The 12,398-nt window shown below is 29.4% G+C and overlaps 1 long non-coding RNA gene across 1 annotated transcript; it reads left to right on the top strand.

The window, feature by feature from the left end:
- The first annotated feature begins 1,259 nt into the window (after positions 1-1,259).
- LOC145789559 (uncharacterized) lies at positions 1,260-12,071 on the top strand. Its single transcript, XR_014327611.1, has 5 exons — positions 1,260-1,565; positions 3,447-3,498; positions 8,610-8,743; positions 9,454-9,494; positions 9,575-12,071. It is a non-coding gene; the product is annotated as an uncharacterized LOC145789559 (long non-coding RNA).
- Positions 12,072-12,398: the final 327 nt, after the last annotated feature.

Below are 12,398 nucleotides of genomic sequence, written 5' to 3'. Positions count from 1 at the left end.
AAAAAAAAAACTTAATTTTCATTGATAAAAAAATTAAAAATAAAGAATCTCTCTAAAATGAATATTAGATAACATCCTAATAATTTAATATAATTAGTATTCCACAGTACATAAATAACGTAAAATTTATCATTTTATGTAATGCATTTATTATTTGTTTTAAAAGTTGAAATAAATAGATTTATTTTTCTTCGACAATTTGCATTACTTATTTACTCATATGTAAAAATTAAAAAATAATATATAAGTAAATTTTTTTTCTACCTCCCCTAAGGTTTTTGACAATTAAACTAAACTCATTCATTATCAACATTAATCTTAACCTTAAATGCACTAAATTTAATTTAACCTATTATATATATAAAATTGTTATTTATTTTTCATAACTTTTTCAAAATATAAATGTAATTTCTTGGCTCTATTTTTTCACAACAAGTTTTTGAACTTTTATGAACAAAAAATAAAATAAAAATTCAACCATTAACGACGGTAAGAAATTAATTTTAAGATTTAATTTAATAATAATAGTTTAAATGAGATAAACAATAATGGAAAAATAGATTTTAAGTATCATACATAACAAATTAATTGAGTATTTTATTATTCTCAAATAATTTTTCCATTGGTAAGAAATAACAAATTGTTTGAATTGTTTATTATTGTCAAATGATTTTTTGATCATTCATTTTTTATTAACTAATTTTAATTTATTGTGAGGTGATTAGAGTTCCAAATGAGGTAAAAATAAAATCTTAGAGGGCCAAATTGAATGTTTTTAATTTTTCTTTTTATAAAAAAGCTATATGTAAACAAACATATTTCAAAAAAATTCATGCAAATTGATTATTTTTGTAAATCATAAACAAACATAATACTTTTGATGGAATTTTTAGAAAAAATTATATATATATATATATAATAAAATAAATTTAAATTCAGAACAACACATCCTCTATTGCAAAAGATATTTAGTGATCATGGGACATGGTTTAGTGGTACCCTGAAGAAGTACAATAATTAGAACTCACAATTTCGTATTCAGTGATGAAAACAGTAGGGGTCGTTTGGCTAGAACTTTTTAACTAAAAAAGTACAAAAGATAAAATATGTTAAATCTATATAATAAGTCACAAAGGTTTTTGAATTTATGTCAAAAATGTATGTGAGATACATTTTGATCCAATGACCGAGATTAATCCTAAATTTATATCAATGGTTTAGATCAATTCTAATATCTACACATTTCCTTTGATGTTCCCGTCCAACAAGGCTGTTTCTCCAATCTTCTCTCTCAGTATCTAACCTCTGTCTCCCCATCACTAATGATTTGCCTCCCCATCTACCCTCTGTCTACCCACCTTCCCTCTTTATTTCTCTGCCTACCCTCTCTATCTCTCTCTTCCTCTCCGTTCTTCTTCTTGATTTTTTTTGAAAATCTTAGCTTTTGCCTTCATCACAGCCTTCATCAGAGTCATCATCAGAGCTTACACAGAGCCTTCATCAGAGCTTACACCATTCCACTCTCACCGTTGTTCACTCCGGCTCGACATCACTTCGGCTGCTGGGTTAGTTTATCACTTTGGCTCTGGGTTAGTTTTTTTGTAGCTTGAATTCTGACTTTTTGCTGGGTTAAAACTTATGTTAATAACAAAACTGCTTTGCCGAATGAATTTCTGCTGGGTTAAAACTCATACATTTGTGACTTTGTGCCTTAAAATTCTGCTGGGTTAGTTTATCACTCCAGAGATGAATTTCAGAATAAAAATTAAAGAGTACTCATGTTAATAACTCATGAATACTCATGTTAATAACTCATGTTTAAAGAGTACTCATGAATTTTAGGTTGACTGATTTCTTGTTTTTTACACCGTGCCTTGAGTAAAAATTAAAGAGTACTCATGTTAATAACTCATGCTAAAATAACTCAATCTAAGAGAAAGACAAAGAAAGTGTTGTTGAATGAATTTGACTTCCTGTAGTCATTAAATTCAAATTGCCATTTTGATTTCATAATTTGAATGAATTTGACTTCCTGACCATGAACCCAATTGCTATTTTGTGAATTTTCATTCATACCAATCCCACAATCACCATTTTTGAGTAATTTTTTGGGTTATTCGATTCAAACCCAGAAAAAATGAGGGTGTGAAAAAGCTGTGAAAGTTCGAAGTGGGTTGTGAAAGTTTTAGAGGGAGACTGAAATTGGGGAAGAGTTGGGAAAGAAGAGACAGAGAGGAGAGAGAAAGGGCTTGATTTTAGAGAGAGAGAGGGGTTGGGTTGGTACGAAAGAGAAGGAATGACCTACAGTTGTTTGGTTGATGATGCAATTAAAGCATTTTAAGTGAGGAAAAGATTAGCTGGTGTTTGTTTGTTTGTTTATTAAGAGCATAAAACATTTGCTGTGCATAACTGTGCCCTTTTGGGGTACAAAAATTAAAACAGCCTCTACTTCTGCAGATCTCAATTCTATCTCCAACTCCATCCATTTATATCTTCTTTTTATCTCATTTTGTTATGTATTTGAGTTGTACTCTACCTAAAAAAAAAAAAAACCACAAAACAAAACAGAAAGGTAAATTGCATTATCTGTCTCTCTAATTTTATCTAGATTTTTTTTTTTTTGAGTTTTGTAATTTTAATTTCATCAATTTAAGTTTCATACTTTTAATTATATTTTAATGTGATCTTCCATCAATTGTCTGGTAATATTTGAGATGAAAAAATCCACAAAAGACTCATGTGAACCACACGTTTTTTTTTTTTGATTTATCAAATTGAAATGTAGAAGAAACATGTTAATTAACATGGCAATTTTGAATGAATTCTGAAATCACAAAATCAAATTTGACTTCTGTAGTCATCAAATTCTGAAATCACAAAATCAAATTTGACTTCCTGTAGTCATGAAATTCTGAAATCAAATCACACGGTGTAACTCAGAAAATTTCATAATGATCTTTCATGATCTTTCTCTAGCTGCGAAGTGATCTGGTTGGTGTAGGACTCATCAAATGCTATATAGATCACTTCGCAGCAACTAACTCATCAAATGCTACACATGGTCTTTTATATATAGCAATTTGATTTCCTGTATAGTGCTAAAATAACTTATGCTAAAATAAAGGAAACAGAATTTCAATAACTCATGTGTTATCTCATGTTAATTTCAGAATTTCAATAACTCATGTGAGTCCTTGGAAGCTATCTCCTTATTCTCACCTTCATTGACATCTACATATATTGACTCTTTGTTGATTTCATAATTCTTTTCTGAATTATCTTGATTACTCTTTGTTGTATTTTTTTTAGTTAGATACAATGTGTTATCTCCTCTATTATTGTGTTCCTTTATTCCTTTAGTCAAATACATTGTGTTCCATTGTGTTCCTTTATTCCTCTACATTCTGTATATGATCTCATTTTACTGGGTTTGTTTTTGGCTCAAGGTTTTATTTGTTTTTGGCTGTCTTCGGCTCCCTTCAAACTCCCACTCGCAAGGTAAGACGCTGTTGTGTTTTTCTGTTTTTGAATTTTGAACTTTGAATATTTTTAATTTTGAATCCTGAATTTTGGCCCTAAATTCACCTAATTAATTTTGCTCCCTTCGGCTGGATAGAAAATTCCAGATTGATTGATTACACTAGCAGATAGATAGCTATACTTCTTCTGACTGATAGCTATACGTCTTCTTCCTCTAAAATTATACATACTACTAACCGAAATTTGTTAAAATTATATATGTTTGTAGCTTGAATTCAGAATTTAGGTGATAGTTAAATTCTGCTGTCTTCGGCTCCCTTCGAACTCCCACTCTTGAATTCTGAATCTTGAATTATAATGTATTCATAATGAAATCTTTCTCTCACATATAAGCCCTGTTTGGTAGACCTGTGGGAAAGTGCTTATAGCTTATGCCTAAACAACTTATAGCTTATAACTATGAACATAAGCTGATTTCTGACTTATAAATTAAGCATCTCCTGCCCCACTCAAAGAATAAACTGATTTCTGACTTCTAAAAAGCTATAAGGTATAAGCTATAAGTTAAACCAAACACATCAAAATAGTTTAAATTAAGCTGAAAGCTGAAATAAGATGCTTTTAAGTTCTGCCAAACAGGCACATAGTAATTTTGGGAAGTATATTATAATGTATTCATTATAATATGAAATCTAATAATATAAAAGAAAAACCAGAGAATATTATTAATCTTTCTCAGTTTATGATATGAAATCTTTTATATTTTTTAAATATGAAATCTTTCTCTCACATATAGTAATTTTGGGAAGTAAAATTGATTATACAAATAAGAAAATGAGAATTTGATTTGTAGTCAAGTGGAATTCATGATTTTTGGTAAATTTTATTAACACAAATGAGGATTTGATTTCGGGTTGAAAATACACGTTTATTTTTTAAAAAACTTTAAAAGAAATTATTTTTATGAGCCTATTTTACACAGGATCATATGCAGTAACAAAAATTCCCATAAGCTGTTAGCAAATTTAGTTTTATTTGACTTTCAATTGTTAAAATTGTCTACACATAAAGTATTAAGGGTCAAAATTAATTTTTTATTTTAAAAATAAATTTTCTTACATTACACGGGTCACCTACTAATTTATCATAAAATAAAAGAAGTTGTTTCTTCTTCTTTTTTTAATTTAATTTAATTTAATTTGGGGGAACAACATACAGGTGGTAGAAGAGAAAAAAATTATCCACATATGGGATGCAAGTGTGTTTTTAGTGGAATGTAAAAGAAAGACTGTAAAAATACAAATGTTACTTATACCTCATGTGATTATTTTTTTATTTCCCCTTTTCCACCGGCCCTTTTAAATTGTAGTACATGATGGTTGTACTTTAATTACTGTTACCATGCGTGCTTGAGTAATATATGAATATTGATCACATATCAAAATATATTTTCTAATGAGAGGAAGGTGGAATATCATATCACATAATCATATAGGTTCATGCGCTTATGTTAAAATTTTAATCATGTTAACTGATTCTTTTGTCTCCTTTTTATTTATTTTTTTATTTTTCCTCAGCAATGCTATAATTCTAGAACAAATAATCCGTAAAAGTCCCATAACACTATTTTTTAATATTCAACATTAATTCAAAATTCATAGCTACTTTTTAGACATTTTTCTGGGCAGCATAGATTTTCTATTTTTTTTTTTGGTTGGGGAGGGGAGAAATAAATATTAGATATAATTGTGGTATCTATCACATGACAGTATTATTATTTAATAAAAAATTAGGATATGACTATAATTGAATTTGTTAGAGATAATAAGAGTCATCATAAAAAATTAGGGGTACTTACGTGTAGATCATAATAAGTGAATTTATTGTCTAATTAGTTAGGAAATGAATTTATTTATCATAAAAAAAGGTCACTAATTGTAAGTTTCAGCGACAATTTATAAAAATCATGACAAAAAATTAATTATTTGAACTATTAAGAATGATCTTTTATAAGTTTCAGTGACAATTTATAAAAATACTCTCTATTTGATTTTACACATAGATCTTTGCAATCTGTGTGCTGAGTCTTAAGAAGGTCATGGGTATTTGGTAGGTCTTATTTTAAATTTTTTTAAAATGAAATATCTCTCACATATAGTAATTTTGGGGAGTAAAATTGATTGTACAAATAAGAAAATTGGCTAAATCTTTAGTGCTCCTCTCTCTATTTGATTTTTTTTTTTTTAATCAGCTGTTGTTCATAGAAAATTAGCTAAACCATTAAAGGTATCCTACTTCTTTAATATGTTGCTTGGCTTCCATTGGGAATTAAATTGTTCAATTTGCTTTTAGTTTACGATTTTTTTTTTAAATTTAATATTATCATTTGTAAATGTTTTGCAATAATAGATTAATCTACAATAATAGATAGATATATAATACTTGATCTTAAAATGTAATTTATCCAGTTTAATGTAATTTATCATCTGGATTAAAATGTAGTTTATCCAATTTAATCTTAACATTATGTTTCTTAAATGGATTTAATTTTTTAAAAGGTTTTGGATTTGAATTAATACTTGATGGGTTTTATTTTTTAAATGGGTTTTAATTTGTTTACATTTTTTGAACAGTATTTAGTTCTTCTATGTTGTGCGCTTTTGGATGATTTTCATTTCAAATAGCTTAAATTTTTAGTCCTAACTCCGGTGGGTAAATTGAAGTGTAAAACATTTGGTTGATTACGTGGCTATTCATAAAATTGGTCTGTTTTAAATTTTTAAAATTTGGTCAAGATTTGTTTAAATTTGGTCAATTTTGCTGCATTATTAGACAAAAGTCAAGTACTCTCTCTCATACCTTAACCCAAGGACCTTCACAATTATTTATTTTTTGGTTCTTCTTGGAGGCTTGAGTGCTAGATGTAGTAGTAGTGGGTAGTTTTGTAGATTAACTTGATATTGAAAATCATGTGTGCACTGCTACTTGCATTGTGCCTTTAGTGAGGCATAGTCTGGTTGCTTCATCATAGTTATGTGATGATATCTTTTGATGTAATGTGGGCTTCTATTCTCCCTTTTATTTATTTATTCTTTCCAAAATAAAAACCTAGGCTTAGGCGCCCATAGGATTGTTGACAAAAAGGTATTATTCATTTCTATTCAACTTACTAAACCATAAAGTGCATCACTAATCACTGGAATGCTCAGTTGAAGAACTCTACATGCTCAATTTTGTTTTTCAAAAATAGATGCAATCAACCATGATTTAGTCACCCTTTTAATGAAAGAACATTTCATTTAGTAGGTCACACATGTATGCAAGATATAGAGAGAGACATCACTACAATATACCTTTACACAAAAATTGTACCATTCAAATGTAGTATATTTGTTGTGTGATTCTAAAAAGAAAGGAACTGTTTTTTTTCATTTAATTTTTTTTTTGAATATCTAGAGTTCCTAATTAAAAGAAAAATTTGAAAGACTTAGCATTTTAACATTTATGTGTAATATGGCAAGAGAGTTTATGTTTTTTTTTTTTTGTACAGATGATAAATATTTTTATCAATTTTTTTTTGAATATTTTTTTATAAATATTTTAGTGCTCTGTGTTGTACAGATGATAAATATTTTTCATAATAAGGTAATTTCTATCTCAAAGTATTTTGACATGTATATTTCCAACAAATGTACTAATACAAGCAAAAGTTTGTGTCATTTATTTTGTTTCCACAAATTACCAGATTGTTGTGCATATTTCTTATTGGGGATACGTAAAAGTTGATACAAAGACTTTTTGGAAAGTAATGAGGAGGAAGTTTGGGCAAACACATATTTGAAGACATGTTATTAATACATCTTTTGTAAAGCATACATATTTTTGGTGTATGACATGTTAGTGACACATCTTTTGTAAAGCATACATCTTTTGTAAAACTTTAATCCACTTTTTGTAAAGTTTTAACCTACTCTTTTGGTGTATGACAATATAACTTTATTTCTGTTTTTTGTTCAGTGTTTATACTTTTTTTTACTGCCTTTTATATTTTGATATGCAATATAACTTTAAATCTTATATGTTTGTTTCTTAATTTACATTAAGATTAGGGGGAGTTGTTATTTTATTTGAGTTTTGTAGAGCGTGTAATACAAGCAAAATTGTTATAAGTTCTTTAAGAAGAAAAATATTTCAATATATTTTTTCAGTATCTTTATCAAAAAATGACACAAACTTTATAAATTTCAACATAATACGTATAAATTATAACTGCATTTTAATCTTAAAATTATTTACACCGTGCCTTTAGGCACGGGCATACGCTAGTCTATATAATAAAGGGGGAAGGTTTTTGAATCTTGATAAGACTTTTGTCTATTTGTCAAAATATACACCATTAGATTGATTCAATCTAATGGTTAAAAATGTCTCACTCTCCTTTAGACATTTCAATGGTTCAGATTTTTTTGGGTAATTATTAATGCTTCAGATCAGTTTGGGTAAATATCAATGCTTGGGTAAATGTCTCTCTCTCTCTCTCTCCCGCTCTATCTCTCTCCTTTTTTCTCACCCTTAGAATTGAATCACACAAACGTCTTCACTGTTTCTCTCTCTGATTTTGATTTCAAAATTTGAAACTCCATTCTCTCTCATACCTCTTCCTCTTCTCCTTCCTCTTCCCACCACACATCTTCCTCTTTCCACCAAGCTTTCTTTCTCTACAAGTTTGATCTCCTATGGTGATTTTCGGGATATAGCCCCGGTGGTGATTTCTACCATCTGCCTCAATTTCTGCCTCCTCTCTCTTTACGCAGCTTCAAGGTAGAAAGCTATCCTCCATGTTGTGGGTTAGAAACCCAATCAAGAGGGAGGATGTTCCGAAGATATTGATGAGCCACCCAATGGGTCTTTCCCAATTCTTCTATTCGTGCAATTGCTCTCGAATTCTTAATCGACCAAACCCATCTGGGTTTTGTTACTTGTGTAATGCGGTTCGATTGAAATCGCTCCGAAAAACAAAGGTTTGGTCTTGATTTGATTTGATCAATGTGGGTTTTGGTGTTATTGTCAATGATGTGTATTTTGGTGACTAATTAGATAAGTGTTTGTGTGGTTGGAAAATTGGGTAGGTGTTGGATTGAAGAGTGTTGTGATTGCAAGCTAAGCTTTTTCAGTCCCTATCAGAAGTGTTTGTGAGTGAAAGAGATGAGTTGTTTTGGAGCATTCAGTTCTTGCAAAGAGAAATCTGAGACTCAAACAGAAGGTAAGGGCATGAATATGTTTTTATGTAATTGTATGATTATTATTTTTTTGGTGTATTAAAGTTTGTGATTTTTTGAGTTATGGGAGATAGGTTTGAGCTTTATTGACCTATTCAACTCTTGGTTATGGCCTGAATAAGGATATGGTCTTTTGTGTACCTGTTTAGTCTATCCTATGGATGCCTGGCTGTGATTGATATATACCCCTTTTTTTGCATTGGTAAGGATTAATATTTCTATTTGATTCCACTGAAACAGCCAAAATGTTTTAATTTTTTAAGAAACTGAAATGAAACACCAATGGAATACCAAAATTCTATTGTTTCCATTAAAACACAATAAAACCCAATGCAATATACTGAAACCACAAGTTGTGTCAACATGAATTTAGAATGTCATGAAAAGAAAATTAGTATTTTTGACTTCTTAATGGCTTTTAATATTTATGACTTATTTATCACTTTTCGTGTAGGCTATGTAAACCTAAATTTTAACCACATTCCAGGCTAGGTGTTGTACCACTCCGTTCTTTTCCCACTGATAGTGATCAATCATTTCAAAAAGTTGTTTGAATTTACAAAGCTGGTTTGCTACTTTTTGATAATTCATAGTTGGCAACCGTTATGATTGTAGAAGGCTAAATTATTTGTCATTATGTTAATCAAGGCATATTTGGCTTTTTGGAGACTCTTATACATGTTTTATGGAACAGGTGGAGCAATAGCAAGTTGCAAGTCATTGTTGGTACGGTATGTACAGATGGCATTTTCCTGCCAATAATTTTATAGAAATCCTGCCTATCATTTTGAAACATATACTTCTTCTACAGGTAGCATTTGGAATGGGAATCAACAAACCAGATGGTTAGTATTTTACCTGTCTATACTTTTGATCTATTGCTTCTCATATGAAATGATACATCGATACATGAAAGCGACCCTAAAAATGTGTTTATTTCATTATTTTGATGAAGTTTCTAATGTGCATATGAATATTATTGCCTTGCTTATTCCAGATTTAAAATTTTATATACGTTTTAGTCAGGTTTGTCATCCATCACAGCCTAAGCAAGTCGCTAAGCCTATTATTTCCTTTCTTTCTTTCTTTCTTTCTTTCTTTTTTTCCCTCTCATTTTTTATTTTACTTTCAAAGTGAGGATTGTAAGTTCTGATAAAAAATAAAACAAATTATGCTTTCAGCTTTGCCAGTTAAACAATGCTGAGATTGGCTCAATGAGGTCTAGAAAGAATTTGTAAAAAAAAAAAAAACAGTAAAGAGGTCTAGAGTAACAAAAGTCAGTTTTAAGCCAATTGGTCGTTTTGATTTTTCTTCAAATATTTGGTTTTGGAACTACATTAATTCAGTAGACTATCTCTGTTATTAGTTAGTCATCTTGGAGTAGTGAGTGATGGCATAAACTTACTTTATGCTTGAAGCAGTTTAAACTTGCTTTATACTTTTAATTGGATGATTATGCATAATGGTACCCCATAAGTGAAGAAGAAGGTGGTTTCACTATCAACCCTTAATGTTTGTTTCAGCTATTCAAAAATAGGCACTTAAATAGCTTACAAAAGCCTAGGCCCAAATCAGACCAAGGTTTTTTAAATAGGCACTTAATATGGAAAGAAGGTTTTTGAATTTGTCCTATATGGCAAGAAATTATTTTAGAGATACATTTATAACCAGCGGTTCGGAGCAATCCTAATCAAAATCTAAGGGCCAAATACATAACATTGTCTGCCTTTTGGATTCCTGCTAATGAGTACCAAACACACCTCCCTATCTCTCTCTCACAGACGTCCTCCTCTCTCTCTCTTTTATCCTCATTTCAAATTTTAATCTCCTTCTCTCTCTCTCTCTCTCTCTCTCTCTCTCTCTCTCTCTCTCTCTTCTACCCACTCTTCCTTCTTGGCTTTACCTATGGCAACTTGGTTAAGATTCAAGTGCAGTGTTTGATCAAATGCAAGGTAGATCGGTCGACACAACCAGCGAGAAAGAGATCGGTATCCTCTTCAAATTTTTCCTCTCTTTTCTAGGCATATCTAGGGTTTCTCGGTTCAAATTTTTTTTTTGCCGCTGATTGTTCTTTTTCGGCTTTTTTTGTTTTGTTTTATGTGTGTCTTTGTAAGCATTCACTATGTTCTGTAAAATGCCTCACATAGGTCTCTGAAATATTTTTCTAAAATGGGTCTCCAAAATGCCTCAAAATTTTTATTTGGGTTTTCGTTGGGTGTCTAAATTTTTATGTCATTTGTTTCTCATTTGGGTTTGATTGTGTTTCTCATTTATATTATGTGATTTGTTTCTCATTTATATTGCCTCAATTAAAATCTGTCTCTTTACTCCTTTATATTTTGTGTGTGTCTTCATGCATATACCATGTTTGATAAAATGCCTTAATTAAAATAGTTTAATTTTTAATGCTAGCTGTTTATATAATTCTACTTTTTTTGTTGTTAAAATAGTGAGTGAATTTATTATAACAGGCCAAGTAAATGTAGTGTATGGCGGTAAGGTTTAACAAAAATAGAGGTATATTCAAATCGGTGATACAAACAGTGGGAGTTGAATGTTATTTTTAATAATAAACAGTAGGCAAATTTAATAAAAAACAAACAAAACAAAAAATTGAAAAAAAATCTTCTAAAAGGTTCATTAAAAATAAAAAAGTCTTTCGTTTTTTTCTTTCCATCTTAGTTGAATATAAAAATGTAATATTTTCTAAAAGGCTACCTATAATTTTTCCTTTTTTATTTTGAAAATTTTTGCTAGACTCGAGAGTATTTTGTTGCAATTTCTACTTATAAAACATAAATAAATTAAATAAGTTTAAAAAAATTGAAAGTTGAGAAATAATTGCATTTACCTTTAGTGCCCATTTCCCAAAATAGGCATATTTCTCTTTCATCTTTATCCCAAATAGCATCCAAGTGGTAAACTCACATGAATATTATAAAATTTTATGTTCCACAGTTATCTTAGTAGTTTACATGGATTTTAATGTGTACTATTTGGGCGTTGTTTTTATATATTTTTGAAGGGTGACACTTTTACCAAGTAAATTTTAAATTTTCTACTTTTTTCCACGATATGTACTATGAAAATATGTCATGTTCCTAAATACTTCTATCTAGACTTTGTTCCTAAATAATTTTTTGAAAGATGTCATGTTCCTAAAGTAATCTTTCTTTTTCAATCTTCTTCTTTATTCATTCTAAATACTCTACCACTGTTGGTTGGATATGAATATATACGAATATGCTAGTTTTGATGCTCATTTTCTTTGGAAAAATTCACAATAATTTAAAGTTTGTAATATTTTATTTACCAGTGTGAGCACTTTCAAATTGAGGCATGAGTTATACTTATAAAGGTAAATTCATGATTTAATTGTTAAGCTTCGTTGGAGGTTTTATTTAATATGATTTGAATTTTCTGGCTAGAGGATCATGTATATTTTTGGATCTCAATTAAAATATTATATTGTCCTTCGTCTCTCTTTTATTTTTATTTTGTATTTTTTAACCTTTATAATTAACATTGTTTCCAACTGGTTTGTTTTCTTGATGGGAACTCAAAACAACATATTCATCAAAAAATGAATATTAAACACAAGGTAAACTTTAATTGCTTTTTGATTTTTTTTTTCATACT

The sequence above is a fragment of the Camellia sinensis genome, chromosome 4, assembly GCF_055761805.1.
Source record: "Camellia sinensis isolate YWXY chromosome 4, ASM5576180v1, whole genome shotgun sequence".
NCBI lineage: Eukaryota > Viridiplantae > Streptophyta > Magnoliopsida > Ericales > Theaceae > Camellia > Camellia sinensis.
Note: the sequence above shows the minus strand (reverse complement) of the source record. Positions and strands in the feature narration are given on the sequence as shown.